The 13,292-nt window shown below is 42.3% G+C and overlaps 1 protein-coding gene across 4 annotated transcripts in view; it reads right to left on the reverse strand.

Annotated features, from left to right (window-relative positions):
• Window positions 1-13,004, reverse strand: part of SYNE2 (spectrin repeat containing nuclear envelope protein 2) — a 320,339-nt gene extending 307,335 nt beyond the window's left edge. For 3 of the 4 annotated variants that reach the window (XM_079126272.1, XM_079126271.1, XM_079126269.1), the window contains exon 1: window positions 12,866-13,004. The gene's annotated coding sequence lies outside the window, so the exon portion shown is untranslated. Of the gene's footprint in view, window positions 1-12,780 lie in introns of all 4 variants that reach the window. The other variant, XM_079126270.1, reaches the window with a different exon arrangement.
• Between the last annotated feature and the right edge of the window lie 288 nt (window positions 13,005-13,292).

A 13,292-nucleotide genomic window follows, 5' to 3' on the forward strand; every position in this document is an offset into this window, starting at 1 on the left:
ATTTGCCAGCTAACGTTTGAACTCAAAAGACCCATCAAGCCGCCCGGCTACCACACCATCAGATCCTTCCATGTCTCCTGCGTTTTCCCTCCCTCGAGTAATGGCACCAATATTCTCTTTGGCAAGCCATTTAGAATCTTCCTTCATTGCTCACTTGTATTTCTGAAACATTCTTTAATTGGATTTCCTGCCTTTCCAATATCTTTTCTTTTTTTGGAGGAGGTGGGGCAGAGAGGTACCAGGGATTGAACCCAGGGGTGCTTAACCACTGAGCCACATTCCCAGTCCCCATATATATATTTTTGTGTTTGTTTGTTTGTTTGTTTAGGGCCTCGCTAAGTTGCTGAGGCTAGCTCTGAATTCACAGTCCTCCTGCCTCGGCCTCCCAAGCCGCTGGGATTACAGGCATGCACCACCACGCCCCGCTCCCCAATATATCTTTTAGAACATTTTTGTGAAACAGAGCTCACACCAAGAGGCTGCACTGATTCCCCACAGAGTATGAGAACATTCCAAATACTTCTGCATGCAAATTCCACCAAAATCAAAACCACAAATCCTCTCTTCTCTCCATTCTTCTCTTCCACCATATTCTGCCATGAACTTGTGCTTTTCTTCAGCCTGAAAACAACTTTCCTCCATTCTCTACCCATGAAAACCTTCTTGGATCATTTAAGACCCAGCTTCGCACACCCAGCTCAAATGTGCTACAAAATTAGCCCTAACGTTCCCCACAGCTGGCATGGGTCACCACGTGCTTTATGCACCCACTGTGCCTTGCCAGCACCGCAGCTGGCCCCTCTTCCATTCTAGATCATACTAAACAACCTGCTAACGAGGCCATGTCCCCTCTTCCTCAGAATTGGGGACCATGTCTAATTCATTTCTGACTTCCCCCTGACACCTGTCACCTAGCCCCTGTACTCTGCACCCATGAACTGAACATAGGAACTAACTCTTATTGCCATGAGTTCTGTGGATACTGTACTATTACCGATACTAGCTCAGCAATACTCACAAATTCTTATAAAGCATGTTGTATTTTAGCTTCACTTTCACTCAGCGGTTATGTAAGTTGCCCCAATTAATACAGTTAGTATATGGTGAAGCTAGGATTTGAACCAATGTCAGACAGACTTCAGAAGCCGTCCTATCACTTCGCTATATCACAGACAGTTCTAATTCACTCATTCCTCTGCAGTTATGCACATGGGAGTATGAAGCTGAAAGTCTCAGCAAATTATGCTTTATCCCATCAGCACATGGAAGCCGTCTGGGTTCTGCAGTAGTCCAGAAGCATCAACAGGCAGATTCTCGATGTCCCAGATTCATTTATTTTTCTCCTTTCTTACCCTGACTCCCACCGAGCCCAATTCCCCTGAAAACAAATCAAAAGAAAAATGATTTAGAAGACAGGGACAGGAAAAGCATTCAATCCTTCATTCCTCACGGTACACGTATTAATGCTATCAAGTTTAACAGGCATGTATAATGCAAAAGAATATGCTGGATCATTTCAAAACATGCTTTCCCTGCTCAAACCTGAAATCAACAGCAGTTGCTAAGAAAACACACAGCCAACTGCAAAACACCGTGATGACTCACGGAAGGAGGAGCAAGCTCCCCCTCCAAGTCTCAGAAACATCGCCAACAGAGAGTCTTTGTGACCAAATCATCAAACTGTGGTTGCAAACGTTCAGGAGTTCCTTCTCATCCAGGTCAGAAGGGAATATAATCAGCTCTGGACTAAACACTTAAAGAGAATTAATTATTACCCAACAGAGTTGAAGCTTCCTATAAAGAAAAAAAGTGCAGACTCCAAAGGTAACAGACTCTCTATTAAACAAAGACCTATTAACAGGAAAAATTCTTACTTAATATCACCAAATGAATGATTATAAAGGATATTTTAACAAGAGCATGCTAGTAACTTATTTTCACTGCTAACATAAAAGTGTGAAAAATAAAACACATGTTTAACTTGTTAATAACAGAACTTACAAGTCATTTCTCTTCCCACCCCTTTCTAAATCATTAGATCAAAATTTTGAACTAAAAGTTCTACCACTACCAAACAATCCCATCATGTGTTGGTTACAACCATCCATAATACTAATAGCTTAGAGATACCTGAGTTGTAGCTATCTGAGATATTTTATTGTTGCGTTTATTTTTTGTTTTTATGGTTTTTGTTTTTAGTTTCGGGGACTTGGAGAATGGTTATGAATAGTTTTATTTATTTTTGTTGAAATTAACACTTAAAATTTCTTCCTGAGAGCTGGGAATATAGCTCAGTTGGTAGAGTGCTTGCCTTGTATGTAAAAAGCCCTGGGGTCAAACCCCAGCACCACAAAAAAATAAATAAATTTCTCCTGAGTAATTAGTATTTTTAAATTAGCTAACTCCTTATGGTATGACCCCTTAACTAATGAATCATACAGAAGCAGCTAAGCATGAAGATATTAGTCCTAAGTGATACAATCAGCTTTTCCTCAGGACACCACTCTTGTGCTCCTAAGCCAAGCATGAGAAGACAGGCGCCATGTTGTGTAAATCAGTTCTGCCCTTCCCCTTCAAACAGGGCATCTCACAGCCTCATCACTGACAAAATGTGTTATCTCTAACCTCGACGAAAAGACTTCACGTACTTTTTTGATTAAGATGAGTGGATTTTCCCCCTTTTTTGGTGCTAGGGATGAAATTCAGGGCCTCCACAAATATTAAGCATGCACTTACCACTGAGCTACATCCCAGCCCAAGGATTTTTTCTTTTAATTACTCTGCATCCTGACATGCTGTATAACTTTTCTTTCTAAGGGAGGCAACATAACTGCTGAAAGGAATAGTAAGAATTCTTAATTTACATGTAAAAATCAACCCCCAAACCTTTTAAACTTTCTAATACCTACACTTCCCCAAAACCTACTTTTCAAATTAAAATTTCTTCTTCCAGAGCACGGATATATATATAAATTAAATATTCTTTCTTACTTTATATATACATATATATAAAGAATATATATATATATATATTCCTTCTTACTTTTCTGGAATATTATCTATAAGTACAATGCATAGATTGCTAACACAATGAGGAGTGTCCATAAAATGCTTTAATAATGTATTTACAGTAGTCATAGGCACACTTACTTTCCAATGCATTTTATGTTACTAGGAATATATATATGTGTATGTGTGTGTGTGTGTGTGTGTGTGTGTGTGTGTGTGTCCACACTGGTTGTTTTGTTTTACCTGCTTTTATATAAAAGAACTCTAGATTTGATCATTCATGTGGTTTAGTTTCAAATTAGTATTAAATATCTTAATATCTCAAATAATTAAAAATCTAATTATGGGCTGGAATTGTGGCTCAGTGGTAGAGTGCTTGCCTAGCATGTGTGAGGCCCTGGGTTCAATTCTCAGCACCACACACAAATACATAAATAAAGGTTCATCAACAACTAATAAAAATATTTTTAAATCTAATTATTTATCAATGAAATGATATATGAAATTTTCTTCAAAATAATCCAGCACACAGGGGGAAAAGGAAAGGGCAAAGTTAAAACAAGATTGGCAGAAGTTGATTTCTTTTTTCTTTTTTTTTTTTGAAAATGGGTCTCTCAGATTGCCCAAGCTAACCAATGATCCTTCTGCCCCACCCTCCCCAGTAGCTGGGATTACAGTTGCCAACCAACACCCCCAGGTCTGAACATACTTATTGGCACTGACTAATGGTTACATAGGAGTTCATTTTACTATTATCTCTACTTTTGGATATATTTTAAATTCTTCATAATAAAAAAAAATTTTAATCAATTTACTGGATGGCAATTCCAAAAAGCCAAAGGTCAAATGTTCTCTTTGATATGTGGATTCTATTACACCACAAGGGAGCAGGAGGGAAGAATAGAATTTCAGTGGCTTAGACAGAAGAGAAGGAAGGGAAGGGAAGAGAGATGGGATTGGGAAAGACGGTGGGATGAATTCGACATAACTTTCCTGTGTTCACGGATGGATACACGACCAGTGAGACTCACGTCATGTCCAACCACAAGAATGGGATCCTAATTAAAATGCTATACTCCATGTATGTATAAGACATCAAAATACACTCTGGTATCATGTATATCTAAAAAGAACAAGTAAAAACATTTTTTTTTTAATTTACTGGGGGTATAGCTCAGTGGTTGAGTACTTGGCTAGTCTGAGGAAGGTCTGGGTTCAATCCCCAGCACCGCACCAAAAAAATCCAATTGACTATTGTTCCAGTGCAAACACAACTTTATCATTTTGAATTTGTTTCATCTATATTACAATTATTGTTGGGGTGAGCTTGTTTGTATGCTTGTTTACAGTACTGGGTATTGAACCCATGGGTGCTCTACATTGAGCTAAATCCCCAGACCTTTTTGTATTTTATTTTGAGGCAGGGTCTCCCTAAGGTACCAACACTGGTCTTGAACTTGTGATCCTCTTGCCTCAGCCTCTTGAGTCTCTGTGATTACAGGTGTGCACCACCACACCCAGAGCAATTGAAGTTTATTTCATATTTTATTAGTACCAACTAGAACTCTTCACCAATACCATGTTTCTAAACCACGTTCACAGACTTGCATAGCTGGGAAAAAATCTGAGATCATCTAATCCTCTATGTATACCCATAGTTCATAGATGGATCAGCATCAGAATCACTTTCAAGCCTTGTTAAAGACAAATTCCTGGGTAGGTTGGTTGCTGCTGGTCCCCAGATGACACTCTGAGAACCACTACCGTTCTGCTGTCTTACTCTGTTCACACGTCCACTGTCGCAATCACCAGCTATCTCACCGGAACTCTTTCTCTTACTAGATAGCTGGCTAAGGGCAAGAGACACTGATTTTCATCAATGTGACAGAGCCTAGAAATAACAAATATTTACAAAATAAATTACTTGTTGAATAAATTTAACAGGGATGCATTTGCGTACCCAGACAGAGAAGAGCTCACAGAGGACAATCTGCAAATACTGGTGGTACCTAAAGGAAGACTAAAAGTCAGCCAGACCTAGAGCAACAAGCAGATGCAGACTACAGAGGGATCCCAGCATTGCATCTCAGATGGCAGTTTTCAATCAAATATGGACATGGACAAGTACAAGCTGGACACTCACTTTTATCAGATGCGTTTCCCTGACCTGAAGCGCTAGGAGAAAGTACTTTTCAACACACACACCATCAAGGGAGAGAAATGCTTTCAAATTCAGCTTGCAAAGTTTCTCAGGGTCTGAAAATGTCAACATGGATGAATTACTTCTCCCCATCCACGTCCCTCCTCATGCTACTCAGAGAAAAGAAAAAAAGCCAGTGCACCCACTGGCTGGTGAGTGCTCCAAGCCCAGGTGTTCTGCTTTTCTGATACTCTACAGAGCACTAAAGTATCTTTCCAGTGCAGCAATCTCTGCCCTGTAGCAATTCTGTGGATTTAGTTTAAGAAAATGAACTATGCTCTGATTTCTGAATTTCACTTCTTCTTTAAAAGTTTAACTTACAAACTCTGAAAATACATGAGAATTCAATAACCTAAACCTTATTTACTTTTTCATTTAACAATATTAAACAATATTAAAATAAAGAATATTTAACTAGTGTAACTGCATGGATATATATATATATGGGTTTTGTTTCACTTTCTTATTTAAAAGATAATTGGTAATGGAGGTGACAGGGGGACAAGAATGGAGGAAGGAGGGACTGTATAGAGGGAAAAGAGGGGTGGGAGGGTTGGTGGAAAGGAAAAAGTAACAGAATGAATCAAACACCATTACCCCAGGTAAATGTATGATTACACAAATGGTACGCCTCTACTTCATGTACAAACAGAGAAACAACATGTATCCCATTTGTTTATGATAAAAATAAATTAAAAAAAAAAAAGGTAACTGGACTAGGGTCATAGCTCAGGGGTAGAGTACTTGCCTAACATGGATGAGGCACTGGGTTCAATTCTCAGTACCGCACACAAATAAAATAAAATGAAGGTCATTTAAAAAAAAAAAAAAGATAATTGACTACTCGAAAAAAAAAGAATGATAATGTAGCATGAGGTTTAGAACAAATGAAAAGTAAAATGTATGATAATAGCATAAAGGTCAAGAGAAATAAAAATGTACTATTATGATTTTCATATTGTACATGAAGTGATATAATATCATTTGCAGGTAAATTGTGATGTGTTTAAATAACTACTAAAAGTGGTAGAGTTCTTGCCTAGCATACACGTGGCCCTGGGTTCAATTCCAAGCACCACAGGGGAAAATTTTTTCAATTAATCCCAACAGAGATAGAAGAAGGAAAAGGATACAAAAAGCAGATGAGAAAAACAGAAACAAGATTATAGATTTATAATCTAAACATAATAATAATCTAAACATATTATTAATCACTGTAAATGTCTACATACCTCAAATATCTAAAGATTGGCCTGGCACAGTGGTGCACGCCTGTAATCCCAGCAACTCAGGAGGCTGAGGCAGGAGGATCACAGATTTGAGGCCAGCCTAGACAACTTAGCAAGACCCTGTCTCAAAATGTAAAGTAAGTAAAAAAAGGTTGGGGATGTAGCTCAGTAGTAGAGCCATTGACTAGCACATGCAAGGTCCTGGGTTCAATCCCTAGTATCGCCATTAATTTAAAAAAAAAAAAAAAAAAAAAAAAAAGGATGAAAATTAAACAGAAAATTATTTTTTTAATTTTTTAAAAATTAGAGTCTATCAATAGAACAAAAACTGGTTTACTAAAGTCAATAAAATTGATAAACCTCAAGCCTAGAGTTTCTCAACTTCGCACTTCTGACATTTTGGTTGAATGACTGATTTCTCCTTTGAGGTGATCCTTCCAATGGCAGGATATTCAGCAGCAGCATCCTTGACCTCCACCCACTAGGTGCCAAGAGCAAATGCCTCTTGCCTCAGACTAGACATTGTCTCCAAACATCATCTCCAGAAATTGACAAATATTCCTGGCAGAGTGAGGCAAACTTCCACCCACACTCTGCACCATAAACAAAAATCAATGCAAAGTCAATGTACCTAAATGTAAAACTAAAAATTGTAAGCGTTTTAGGAAAAAAAGAAAAAGAATAAAAAAATAGGAGAAAATCTTTGTGACCTTGAGTTAGATAAAGACTTCTTAGATATAACACCCAAAAGTACACTCCATGAAGAATAAATTGATAACTTGGATTTCATCAAAATTATGAACAGTATCTTCAAAGGATACAGTTAAGGAATGAAAGATATTGTTATGGTTTGAACGTACCCTCCAAAACTGCTGAAATGTAATTATTGCTGTAACAGTATTAGAGGTGGGACATTTAAAAGGTGATGGATTGATGCTATCATGGTGGGAAATGGGCCCCTGCCCTCTTTTCTCTTCTACAGCAGGATGGTACAACAAGAAGGCACCCACTTTTTGTCCATTATGAATTTCCCACTCTATGGTATTCTGTTATACCAGCACAAAACACACTGAGACAAGATCAAAAGCAAATACTTGAAAATGATGTAGCTGATAAAGGACTTGTATTCAGAAAATGCAAAGAACCCTCAAAACAACACAAGAAAAAAATGGCAAAAAAAACATGCACACTTCAACAAAGGGGATATACAGATGGTATATAAGTATATAAAAAGATGCTCAAATCGGGCTGGGTATATAGCTCAGTTGGTAGAGTGCTTGCCTCACATGCACAGGGCCCTGGGTTCAATCCCCAGCACCACCAGGGGAGGAAAAAAAAAAAAAAAGTTCAAATAATTAATCATCAGAGAAATGCAAGTTCAAACCACAATGAGATCCCACCATTAGTTGACCCATGAGAATCCTGACCACGACAACTGTTGGCAAGGATGTGGAGGAAATGAAACTCTCAAACACTACTTTGGGAATGTAAAATGATATAAACCTATTGGAAAAGTGTGAGTGTTTCTTTAAGTTAAATAACTACCTATCATATGATCCAGTCCTTTTACCTTACACCTTTACCCCAGGGGAAATGAAAGCAGATGTGCATACTGTACACAAGACTGTACACAATGCTCATAGCAATTTTACTTTTAAAAGTCAAAGACAGGAAATAACCCAAATGTCTATCGAAGGGTATATAGATAAATGCACTGAAGTTTATCAATACAATGGAATACTTCTGAGCAATAAAAGAAAAAACTATTGATACACACATGATACACACAATACCGTGACTAAGTCTCAATATTAATTATGCTAAGTGAAAGAAGCCCAGAACAAGAAGAGAACATACTCTACATTTCCATTCATGTAAATTTTTAAATGCCAACATATCCACAGGGTCAGAATGCTATCAATGGTTGTGTGGGCAAGGGGGATTTAAAGTGAGGCAAGGGGTGGGGGAAGAAATGGTTTCACAGGCCTATGTGTAAGTCAAAACTTTATCAAGCCCAGCATGATGGCACATGCCTATACTACTCAGGAGCTGAGGCAGAAGGATACCTTGGGCGCAGAAGATCAAGATGTACCTGGGCAACAGAGTGAGACCCCCCATCTCAAAAAATAAAATAAAAATATTTAATATTTAAATATTAAAATTTAAATATGGGCACTTACTATGTGCCAATTATATTCAATAAAGCTGTTTAAACTTTTATCATGGAAAACCAAAAATTTAAGATAACAATCAAAAAAGAACATAGACTCAGGCTGTAACTCAGTGGTAGAGTGCTTGCCTAGCATGCATGAGGCCCTGATTGTAACCTGGGGGGGGAAAAAAAAGCCCTAAAACTTTCATGAACAGGTTCAGACATAAGTGATTTTATAATATTCCATATAATCATTTATTAGCTGAAAATAGGAAGGGGGACATTCAACAACATCAGTCAAAGCAAGTCTTGCTATATTTAAGCCTTGGAAGATATGCTATTGCATTTAATATTAATATTACTTCTTGATTAAGATGCACCTAAACTGAAATATTTCATAATAATAAAAAAAGGAAAATTATTTCATTTTTTCCAATTTGGCCTTCCCACACCAAGGCAGAACTAGGTGCTTCCCTCCTCCCACAGCCCCCAGGGTACATTTTTTCTGCCACTGCCACATGTGTATTACAATGACTTGTCTTCCCACTGGACTATCAGGATAGGGACCTTGTCTTCTGATCTTCGCATAGTGGGGAAACATAAGTGCTCTGGAGTCAGAGAGCCTGGCTTCCTATCCTTGGCTCTGCCATTTACCTACTGTTATCACAGAAAGATATTTTATCTCCCTGATGACCAGTTTTTTTAACCATAAAACAGGGATAACAGTGAATACATGAGGATTCAGTGTGCATCTCTAAAAAAGACCCGGCATGATCTGACACCTGATCAGCACTCCATCACTTAGTTCCACCCTCCCTTAAGTTGACTGTGCTCAGCCACAATGACCTTCTCTCACTTCCAGTAAACCCACCTACAGCTGAGCTCTCCTGCTTCAAGGCCTTAACACGTGATGTCTCTCTCTGCCTGATCTTCCTTTACGCCTGTCTCGTCTCCACAACCTCCTACCCCACAACAGCATGGCTCATAGTCAAGGCTCAGCTTCAATGTCACCTCCAGAGGCCTTCCCACTAGTAACCCAGGAGTCTCTATGTCTCAGCACTTGGTTGTTCCCTTTCTATTCAACGATGTCCACGCAACAGAGGGTTATGGAGAACAACTACATGCCAGGCATTGTTCCAGAACCTAAAGACAGCAGTGAATAAAAGGTCTCTGATGGAGTGTGAGACGCAGTGGCGCAAGATGGACAAGAAGGAAGTAACATCATATGTTAGACAACCAGAAGAGCTACGGAGACAAAAAGTAAGCTAGGAAGGAGGAATGCAGGCTGGTTGTGAATTTAAATCTGGAGATTCGTGAAGGTTCTCAGACTACACCACGGAACCAAGAAGTGAAGGGGGTCAGGGAGAGAACCCTCAGATACGGGGCATCCAGGCAGAGCACAGTAAGTCCACAGACCCTAAAACACAGCAGGAGAGCATGTGTGGCTGTACTCACACGAGTAAGGAAGAGAGCAACAGAAAAGGTCAGGAAGGTAATGAGATGAAGGAGCAGGGCACTGAAGAGGCAGCTGGGGGCCACGATCAGGTCTGTGCCACTCACTTAGAGGGAGATGAGACCCCACTAGAGGGTTTTGAAGAGAAGAGTGGGATGATTTATGTTCTAAAACCTGTGATTAGTTTAGTAATGCATTTTATTTTCTGCTTATCTTCCCCACTAGATAAGGGAAGGAACCACAGCTGCCTGGAGCACCATCATGGCCCAGCCCTAGTACACAATAAAGACTTACAGACCAATGAGGTAATCCACGCCAAGCGTTTACTGGGACAAAATGAACATTCCATATGTGAGTATCAGTATTTTCCAGATCTCCAGGGTCTAGCACAGTGTCTGCATATGATAGGAGATTGAGTAAATGAAGGAGTAATTTTGTGAAATTACTGAAAATCTATACTTAAAACATGATGAATAAAATTTTTAAAAAGTATGAAAAATTAAATAAAGCCGTGAGTAATGACAAATTGTTTTTCATCCTTTGCCTTATTAAGAAGGAACTGATTCAGTTTTTAAATTTTCAATTAAACTCTCACCTTATGATATTGAGGACATGGCTTAATCACTGATTTGTAACTCGGTTCTTTAAACCCCTGCAGCCAGTGCCCTGACTCAGACCTGTGATTCCAGTGACTGGAGAGGCTGAGGCAGGGTAGATATCAAGTCACCTTGGCAACTTAGGGAGGCCCTGTCTCAAAATAAAAAAATAAAAAGGCTGGAGAGTGGCCCTGGTTCAATCCCCAGGACCAAAAAACAAAACAAAACAAAAACTTCAATATCCTGCAACACTATTACTAATCCACCAAAATGCTAATAAAATTTCAAATTGGGTAAACTTATTCACATGATTTTTTATAACTTTTTTTCTCTCTCTTTTGGTACTGGGGATTGTACCCAGGGCATTTTACCACTGAGCTGCATCCCCAGCCCTCTTAACTTTTTATTTTGAGACAAGGTCTGGCTAAGTTGCTGAGGGCCTCACTACATTGCTGAGGCTGGCCTCAAACGTGCAATCCTCTTGCCTTGGCCTTCTGAGTCCCAGTCCGTAGAATTACAGACTTGCTCTCGGGCACAAGATTTCAAACAATCTTAAATGTACAAGGCTGGCTAATCCAAACTGGTCTGCTTTTGAATCCTGTATCCAAATAAAGGCTCATTAACTCAAACATGTGGATCAAGACATAAACATTTCCACCTTTTACTCATTTTCACATCTCCAGACTCTTCATCATGAAAACTTCATGTGAATTACACCTGTTCCCACGACCAGGAAGGTAGGGAGCAGAGGGGACAGGTGGGTGGGGCTAAGGTCATATAGTAATTATTCCAGGAAAAGCCCTTGGGAGTCTGAACAGTTTTCCAGAAAGAAAACTGGAGAAGTCATGCATTAAAATGTGTAAACGTGCCAAATATTCCACCCCATAAAAATGGAACACTCACTGTCCCTTGACGCCGTTTGCAGGAACTCAGAAGCCCAGGTATGTTTCACTGCATTCCCCACCTCTGAAAATGATAGAACTCATCCTAGTATAACCACACAGTATCTGCAACCAGGTCTTCGGATCTATGGAAACTTTTGGATAGGCAGATGAGAGTTGCCTGAAATCAAACAAACTTTGAAAAGAAAAATAAAAAAAAAAAAAAAAAGAGCGTCGCGAAAGTGTTCCGCGGCTAGACAGAACCCCCACGGCTGGGCTCTGACTTGCTGGTGCTTGTACACAATCGCGCCTGCTGGCATCCAGCTCAGACGCTCCCTTCCACTAGGGGAGGGGAAAATAATAACTTTCGGAAATAACAGGCGTCCACAAAGGCAAATGTTACACAGGACTTCTCAACCTCCACCTAATAAAGCGGCTCAGGTCCTTTGCAGCAGCACTGATTGCCTACGCAGCAGCCCCCGCCCCGCGCCCCGTTTTAACAGAAGGAAAATAACCTAAGGAGGAGAAGGTGCTATCGTCAGACCCTAAAGGCAATTTCAGACAACAAAGACCCCAAGCCATCAAAATGGAATTATAATCGCCGCCGTCCGAGTGCCCCCCTCCACCCTCGCAGAGGCGCTTCGCTGCCCCGCCCGCCGCTGTTCCTCGAGTGCCGGGGCTGGCGGGTCCCCGCGCCCTCTCCAGCCCCCATGCGCCGGGCCCGCAGGTTCTCCGTCCCGGGGGCGAGCCTCGCACCGCCCACGATTTTGCAACCTCTGCGCCGCAGCTCTGGGCGTTCTATCTCACGCGGCGTTCAAAATCTTTCCCGCCCAGGCGTGACGCGAGGAACGAAAACAATCAGCCCACCCCGAGCTCCGGGGCCTGGGCCCGGGCGGGGGCTGCGGAGCACCCGGCCGACCTCCCGCGCCGCCCCTTCCCGAGCTCGGCGGACCGGCGGGCTGGGGCCCGGAGGTGACACAAAGAAGCCGGAGAGACAAACGCCACCCGCTGGTGCTCGCTCCAATCCCCGGAGCGCCCCGCCCGCTGACAAGTTTGCAGCGCCCTCCACGCATCCCGCTCTCCCCACCCGCGCAAAGTTTCCCGTGGCCGGGCTCGGACCCCGGCCTCCGCTCTGTTTCCGTCTCCCGTCGCCCCTGCCCCCGGCTCGGGGACCTTTCCCTCGCTCACCCCGGCACCTTCCCCTCCCTCCCGCTCTCTCCGGGGTGCACCGGGGTGCTGGGGCCCCGCGGCCGCGCTCACCCGCCGTCCGCCCGGCCTCGAGGCGAGGGCACGGGCCGGGGCCGCCCAGGTCGGCGCTCCGTGTGCCCCTCTCCCTAGATCGCACCTTTCGCTGGTTTTCGGTCTCGGTTTTCGGTCCAGCCGAAGGCTCTGGGCGCAGCACAGCGCGCTCCGCTCCTTGGCGCTCCGAAGCTACAAACCACGCCCCGCGCCTTCCCCGCCCGCCGCCCGCCGAGTCCCGCGCTCGCCGCTCCGCGGCCAGTGTGGAGCGCGCCCGCCAGCGCCGGAGGCGGGGCAGCCGGCCTCCCCGGAGGCCCCGCCACAGCCCGGCCACCGCAACTTTCTTTCGGTGTTTTGGAACCTCGGAGGTGGTGCGAGGGAGAGGCTAACTCCGAGGGCAGGTTAACGCGCCCTTCGTACCCGCGGCTGGCGGAAAAGGGGTTACAACTCGCGCAAAACGCTTTTCTGGCCGGCTTCAGCTTCTCCAGCATTCGTGAGCTCCTGGGTCTTGGAAGTAGCGATAAGAGAGCAGA

The sequence above is a fragment of the Sciurus vulgaris genome (genome assembly GCF_902686455.1).
Source record: "Sciurus vulgaris genome assembly, chromosome: 2".
In the NCBI taxonomy this organism is placed as follows: Eukaryota; Metazoa; Chordata; class Mammalia; order Rodentia; family Sciuridae; genus Sciurus; species Sciurus vulgaris.